The following is an 8,246-nucleotide window of genomic DNA, read 5'->3' as shown; positions in this document are numbered from 1 at the left end:
CAATTTAAGCACTCAGTGACCCAAAAAATAAACGTAAGTTTATATATAAGTTATGTTTTTGCCTCATCTTCTCAAAAACAATGTTTTGCATGCATTCTTCTCAAATTTCTTCATTAAAAACACTAAGCTGTTTGGCTGAACTGTGTTGACATATCTCACAAGATCTAACAGACTGTTGTAGAACTTTCTGTGGTTGAGAAGTGAAGTGGAAAACACAGGCCACATTATGAGTTCCTTCAACTGTCTGTTTCTGGTGTAACCTGCCAAATGTTTTGGGGCGTTCCTCCATCCGTATGGCATCAATTGGGATGATAACATGTCCCTACGCGACATGAAAAAAAAAAACAACTACATCAATTTACAGGCATAGTCCAGAACATTTTGTTGAAACTTCAGTTTTGAAACATGCACTGGATAATTCGTCTCTGGAGTGGTGGTCTTTTTAAGTTTAGAGGAAAACTTGCACAATTTTTATTCAGTATGCAGTGCACCAGCCAATCAAATACATGAATCAGACAAATACTGGAATCAATTTACACAGTAGACACACACATATATCAGCAAATACAGTGGAGTCTAAAAATCTTCTTTAGCTAACTAACGGTTTTCTTAGTCTAAATGTTTTAATGTGAGCCCAAAGACCTGGTTTTACCACCCTTGTGTGCTTATGAGCAGGATAAGGGTTCCACCTGGAAGGCGGATCTAAAAGTACTAAATCAAGCAAGAAAACAGCATTTCCACACAGGAGAGCAAAGACGAGACAAGCGGTAGGTGAAGATATTCCTCATTTATTAAGCTGCGACAGTATACTTGTCAAATGCATGGTTCATGTGAGCATTTGATGACAAATAGCAAAACAGATTGGATTCAGTTACTGAAATTCACTCTTTGTCCATTTAGAAAATTTCTTTCGCAAGGATTTTATCTTATGACAGTCACATACTAAAAAAAAAAAAAAAAAAAAAAAAAAAAATAACTCTACATGAACATGCATGCAAAAGAGGAATCTTGCTTACAGGTCTGTTTCATTGTTTAGTGTTACGGGACGTGTTGAATATCTGGAAAAAATCTCGACATGAGTGATCCACGTAAGTTGATATTTCTGATATACTGACGTCTTTCTGTTTGTGGCATCAGAAACAGACATTTTATTATTTTTTGTTATCTAAGCTTTCACAGTTATATTGATTAAATGCTTATCAGAACAATTTATTTATGCTTAATATTTGTTTTCCAAATTATCTACCTGCAGCACAAAAAACAGGTTAGATATTTATAATTCTGCTTAACGATACATATGCATATCAATTATACAAATACATTAAAGGCTGGTTTTAATAAATGATCACACTGATCATATTGTGTATTAGCAGGAGTGCGGAGATTCTGGTTCTGGGTCCGAGGTATAACACTCTGTAACATTTCTAACACATCAATTACAATTTTTACACAAATAGTTACAGTTTAGTAGGTTCTTCCGTTTGTATGATAACTCATATTGTCATATTGTCTGTCTCACCGAACTCAGGAGATGAAGGTGGAAAGGTAAAAAACTATGTCTTCTAATCGGTGAAAACAATAAAAAATATGCACTTACTGTATTGCATCAAACATTATCCAATGATAGACCCGCAAGTTCTGATTTTACTTCTACTTGTAGAAGCATGGAAAGGGCCAAGGCAAAGGGAAAGGAAAGGACAAGGTCCAGGGACATGGACATGGACACGGACCAAGTCAAGGAGGTGAACATGGGAAAAAAAAGGATGTGAAAAAAAGGAAAAAAAATGAGAATCAAAGCCTGAGGCGCTGGGCATTCCATTCCATTTATGTCCCTCATGACTTACACCAAAAACTTGTTTCAACTCAATTTTGCATACAAAAAAATCGAAATTAAAAAACAACCCTAAAAGACGTTGTGTCTGTCCTTTTATTAATGAGCCGGCTTGTCTGTTTAATGGAAATTTAAGTAGTTATGTTGTGAAGCATTAAAATGGTGTCTAAACAACACTCAGATATTGACACACTGAAACATGTAAACAAAATGCCTGAGATTGCTGCATGAAATAACACCAACAGAATTTAAAAACGTCCATCTTCGATTAAAATATATTAAGGTTCATTGTTATTCAATCAATGATTTTCAGGAACTACTAACTTGGATCTGCTGCTCACTGGACAACAACCAGTTACATCAGTACAGGTTCTGCAAGTTTGGCACTCTAAACATTAAGCTGAACTTTAAAGTATATGCATTACCTCCATTATATAAACTGCATAAGGACCTACAAATAACCCAAATGAAGGTGGAGAAACTTCTGAAAGTTGGAAAGGTTTTACCAAAGTTGATGCTTACAGGTTGAAAACTAGGAGTGCGCTTTCATTTGTCATTCTTATTTCAACTCAGCATGTTGATACATAGTCTCCACCCTGGTTCTAAAAATAAAGCATAATTGGCGCTTAAAATACATTTGGAGATGCTAGTCTACAGAATGTTACCTAACTTTAACTGGGAGTAAGAATTTAAAGTCCAATACTAAACGAAAGAAATGCAATTAGTACCCAACCACCTTTTCCTGGGGAGTTTTGTAATTCAAAACCCCCCCACCCCAAAGAACATTACAAAAAAACCCTGCCAAGACAAAAGATTCCTCTTCTAAAGCTGACAAATATCCCAAGTTAATGGCTTTTGAATATGCAAATGAAAGTGAAAAAAAAAAAATGTGAAAGTGACATGACATACAGCCACCTCTGTTTGGAAGGTTACTTTGGGAAATGTAAATAGGTATCAGATTACAAGTTACACTATTTAAAACGTCAATAGTAGTGTAAACTTTTTCAATTTACTTTAGTAATGTAACTGATTACTTTTGATTACTTTTTGCTTACTTTTCTAAATTTCTAATTAATGTTTATTTTTCTTACTGTGAAAGCATTTTTCAAACATTTACACCATGCAGGGTGAACCTTACAGTAGAGATCAACCACTGCTAGACTTTCACAATCCTTCATCACTTGAAATTAAGACCGGATCAAATTTGCAACACATCCACCACAAAACATCAGACTTTAGTACTGCCCTTTTACGTTGAGATCGATCTGGAAGATCAATGCATATTTAAAAATCATAAATAAGAAATTGGTTTACTGGGATACTGTTTTGAAACCAAATTCTTTGCCACATCTTCAGGAAACAATGCATAAACAATGGTGTTGGGGGAAAAAATGTCAATTAAAAATAATAATAATAAATTAAAAGCCATACAATCCAACTCAAATATGGTTATCTAATAAGCACCATGTCCTATTCTGTGTACTGACCCTCCTGAAACCATTGGTGTCTTTTTGAAAACATTGAAAAAAGTGACGAAAAAAAAAAAACCATTGAAAGTGATTGTGAGTATGGGGACCCATACTCAGAATTTGTGCTCTGCATGTTAAACAACTCCCCAGTGCACACACACAGCAGCTGAAAACACACACACACTGTGACACACACACCCTGGAGCACTGGGGCAGTTCATTTATTGCTGTATCTTTTTATATGATATCGACGATAGTAGTGCTCTCTCAAAGTAAGTCAAATGCTCATGAAAGTGACTCAGAGCAGTTCTAGAGATTATGTTTTTATGTGTCATAGTACGCATATATTGAGGCTGAAAAACACAGGCAGGCCTTCAGGAGTCCCCCTATGTGTAGTAATTGAAAATGCATGTCTGCGCCATTGAATTTCCACGGAGGGGGGTGGACTGGGAAAAAAGTATTCAGATCGGGAAATCTCAAACCGAAAGAGCAGAAACAAAATTCTGAAACAATGTTCAGCCATATTTTTTGTATAGGACCACGGACATAAAAAAATGTTTCAATCTTTAGGTTGGGGACATGTACAATAATTAAAAGGTTCTCCTCCTGAACTGTCACCTTCACTTACATTTTTCTTGTTTCGCATTCCAGTCTCCTTTATTTTGCCCCTGATATCTATACTCCTCTCATGACTTTAATTACTCAAGATTTAACAAAAACTAATACTTTCTAAATCACCTACCATGTCAAAATTAGTAACAATCACTACAATCTCTTCATAGATAAATCCTAATACTGAACATGTAGTCATGTTAATATTCACAGGCAATAGTCCCCATATCACGTTTTGATTGCAAGTGATACTGACCTACTTTTGATTTATTCGTTCCACAAGATGTGGCATATTCCGTGCCGCGTTAGGCTACAGGAATTCCAGTTTTTATGACTGGATTCTACGAACCAATCTGTGTTTTTTCCACGCGACGTGGAAAATTATAGGGCCCCGTATTTCTCAGCTGTAAGTCCAGTGCAATTTAGGAAAAATAAAAAAACCTCAATTAAATTGTGAGTTAAATATTCAAATGTAATCATTAACATTATTTGTAAGTAACTAATTACTCTTTTTTTCTGAGACATATTTTGATTTTTTTTTTTTTAACTGAACTTAAGATTGCATGCCACTTGCCCTGAATTTAGTGCATTGTAAAACCTTAAAAAACCAATGGGAGGAAAAAAAAAAAAAAAAAAAAAAAAAAAAAAACCAAAACTGGGAAATGTGGAATTGATAAGTCAAAAACAGAGAGTGTTCTAACATACCCAACTACAAACCATGTATTTACCAGCAGGTCCCCACCCTGGTCCCGACAGATACTCAAGGACAACATTGGGAAAACTAATTTTTAGAAACTGAAATTTTATTTGGTGATGCAAGGAGGGGGAAAAACCTCATTTGAATTTAACCAAATATAGAAAGCAGTAAGTTCACAACATCCTAAGATTGATACAAAATCTCTGCAGTGCTTCAGGGAAGTGGGTGTTCAAGTAGAAACGTAGGGCACAGCACTCCAATTGGCAGAACAATTTATAGCATACCAGGGAACAGACTCCCACTGTATTGTTTAAAACCAAGTTCACAGGTCTCTTTAAAGGTTAAGTTAACTTCCCTACTGGACGAAATAGGGAGCTTTTCCTTCTAGAACAGAACAAACCAGTATAGCATGACCTACCAGTTTCCCCACAGCGTACAGCACATTCAAATTAGTTAAAATACCACAACCAGAAGCGATGAAACGGGTTTCCCCATTTATTGAAAACCAGCTTAAAGTCTTCTGTTCTTCGTTGAAACCATTACAAGGACCGAGTGAGGCATTGCCTTCCCATTGAACACCTGGAAGAAAAACGCAGACACGCCAAGTTGAGTTAGAGCACATGAAGTGTCAAAAGCAACCTTAAAAGTAGCTACCTACCCCCAATAGGAGCAGCATTTCCACCATCAGAGGACCACCATGTGAGTCACCGCAACCCACAAGGCCTGGTGGTTCCCATCAGCAGCAAGCCACCTGCAAACAAGAAAAAAAAATCATGACCACAGCACCTTCACCGTGTTCCTTAAGCAGCCCATGAAACATACCCGTTGGCAAAGGAACAGGATTTGTGAGAGCGCTCACTGGGTGCAGAAGCAAGGGTAGGCCTTCACACGTACATGTTATGTAGATCTTGCAAGAGACACCACAGGTGAGAGGTCACAAAAACCAAAAGCAAGATGGGAAGAGGAAGTCAAAGTCATTCACATAGCACATACAGAAGGACTGTCTCCCTCCCTGAAACCTGAAGGTCCTCCAGCTGGAACCGGATCTTGTCTTCCTGGGTTCGAGGCATGAAGCGGGAGCTTGAAGCTGTAGCCTTGGCATCCACAAGGCACCTGGAGGAGGAAGAAAAAAAAAAAAAAAAAAACCACACCCCAGTAGAGTTCAGATTGTAAGTCACTAGACCTTACCCTAATTCACGTGTGAAATATAGCGGATTAACAAGGGTGTAGAAGCACCCAACCCAGATCATAAGCTTAAAACACTTCCTGAAGTTATCCCTCAATTCTGATTGTTGATCCTGGAACAACATTACAATTAACAAAAGATAAGTACCAGGAAACATGTACAGATAAGGTGAAAATCATCACACCAACAAACATAGCAGAATAAATAGAGACCAAACTTATTTAAAAACCTCATAGGGTGCGGGGGGGGGGGGGGGGGGGGGGGGGGGGGGGGGGGGGGCCATTAAGGAAGGGTAGTGTGAACATTGGGAGGCAAGGACAGTGACTCTGAACCTCTAATTCACTTCACATTTGGAATCATGCCCAATTTCAGTCGGCACAAAGTTGGTCAGAGCACCGTTCCTAAGAATGAAAGTCAAACTATAGAATGGCAGACTTTTACCCATGATTTCTCAACTGAAGGAGTATCTCGGAAGAGCATTCACATCAGGTACTTGGGTGGCCCACAGCCGTCCACAAAACACCTCCGCAACGGGACGTGTTCGTACCCATTCACAGATGCCTCAATATTATAAATGTTCACCCCGGAAGTACACGTTTGAAGGCCTCTGATAGGACCTTCACTCTGCAAGAGGAACAGAAAGAACGTTTAGGCACACGCCTCATTCACAATGCTTAAGATGTAAAAGAAACTGCCACAAAACCCATCATGAGCTTCAGGGTGAACAACAAGATGTCCTCGCCAAACTTTGTTTTGAGGCATAAGTAATCCAAGCTGGCCTCAAGGCATATACTGCTCCCATTACAGTATTCTGCAGGTAAAGGAGGATACCAGAGATATAAACGACCTTCCAGTTGCAACACCACAAGAAAGTGCTGATGAATCTGTCAAGTCAATCTGATCACTTCACCTTTGATAGTGGCATTGAACACCCCACACAACTGCAGCCCATCAGCACGGGTAACTCGGAGTGCCAGCAAAATGCCACAGGAGTGTAGGTAAGAGCAAAGGTGTAGACAAGCGCATTCTCAGTCATATCTGTAACCAGACTGAAGTTGTTACCTGGAAGTTGTTCTCACTATATCTTAAAAGTTCAGATATATTTTGATTCCCCAAAGAAAGCTTCAGTGGAGCAAGTTTTTAACAGTTCGCACTATAAGGAATTGAAAGGTCCTGTTAAAGTGTTAAAAACTCAAGTATAATCACATTTTTTTGGTGTACCAAATTTACCCAGTACAAATTCTTACCATCAGCACACTATTTGCAGTCCTGTAGGTTCATATTCAAAGATGAGCACCCCAGAGACAGAAGTCCTCACCAACAACAGGAACAGCCTCCATTTAGACAAAACCAGAGGGCTGGATCAGTTGACCATTGCTAAACAAATCCCTTCTTAACCTCCACAAGAACGCTGGTCCTCACTGCACAAAAACTGAACAGCCCACACTACTGGGAGTCACAGGTTGCCGTCAAACTGAAAGTTCAACCGCCAACTCCCTTGGCACCTTTCTGCCAACAATGGGAAACCTCCTAGTCCCAGAGGCTTGACGAACCCGGTAAAACAGTTGCTTTTCTTGAGAAACCAAGAGGCTCTTGCCGCAAATCCTCTTGAGTCCAGACTCTGAAATGATAAAGTCTTTTGCAAAGGGTTCAAAACCCTTGAGAAGGAAAGAGCAGGACGCTCTGGAAGTGGATCTGACTGTGGCGTTCTGCCTGGCTTGGACTTTGACTGTGTTTTTCAAACTTCCCCAGGCATTCTTCAGGTCAAATACTACAAGCACAACCAACACTAACACACCTTGCAAAAGGCCCATCCTGACAACCAATAACACACTACCTATCAGTGCTTGTCTTTGCACACATAAGACAGCTTTGAATTAGGTAGCTCCTCCCCTTTCAGCTTAATAGATTACCTCTGGGCTTTGTAGGTTTATGTGTAGCAAATGAGAAACGTGCTAGAGCGGGGTGGCCCAACCTTGTTTTCCTGGCGATCGACTGTCCCTGCAAAGTTTAGGCTCCAACCCTAATCACACACAACTGCCTTTAATTGTTTAGTGATCCTGAAGACCTTAATTAGTTTGTTCAGGATGTGTTTGATTAGCCTTGGAGCTGAACTTTGCAGGACAGTCCGATATGCCCGGAAGGAGCTAGAGGTGTCACTACGCCAGTAATAGGTTTGATATGGATCTGAATGTTTTATCCATCTACACTCATTGTACAATTTTAACAATTAATAACTTTGACCGTTTTTTAATGATAGACTACATATATTAAAAAGCACAAGATTCACATAAACACAAAGCACAAAAGTGCAAAAAGAAAGTAATAGCGATTATTCATTAATTATGACTCTTAAGTGTTTTTAGTTATATTGGAACAAATTTGGACATAAGAAACAAAAAATAAACTTCACATTCAACAATGGATCAACTGCACTGACAATGGGTGCAT

The 8,246-nt window shown here is 38.8% G+C and overlaps 1 pseudogene; it reads right to left on the bottom strand.

Annotated features, from left to right (window-relative positions):
* Positions 1-4,964: 4,964 nt before the first annotated feature.
* Positions 4,965-6,831, bottom strand: LOC122142392 (annotated as a pseudogene).
* Positions 6,832-8,246: the final 1,415 nt, after the last annotated feature.

Source organism: Cyprinus carpio, chromosome B25 (assembly GCF_018340385.1).
Source record: "Cyprinus carpio isolate SPL01 chromosome B25, ASM1834038v1, whole genome shotgun sequence".
Taxonomy (NCBI): Eukaryota; Metazoa; Chordata; class Actinopteri; order Cypriniformes; family Cyprinidae; genus Cyprinus; species Cyprinus carpio.
Note: the sequence above shows the minus strand (reverse complement) of the source record. Positions and strands in the feature narration are given on the sequence as shown.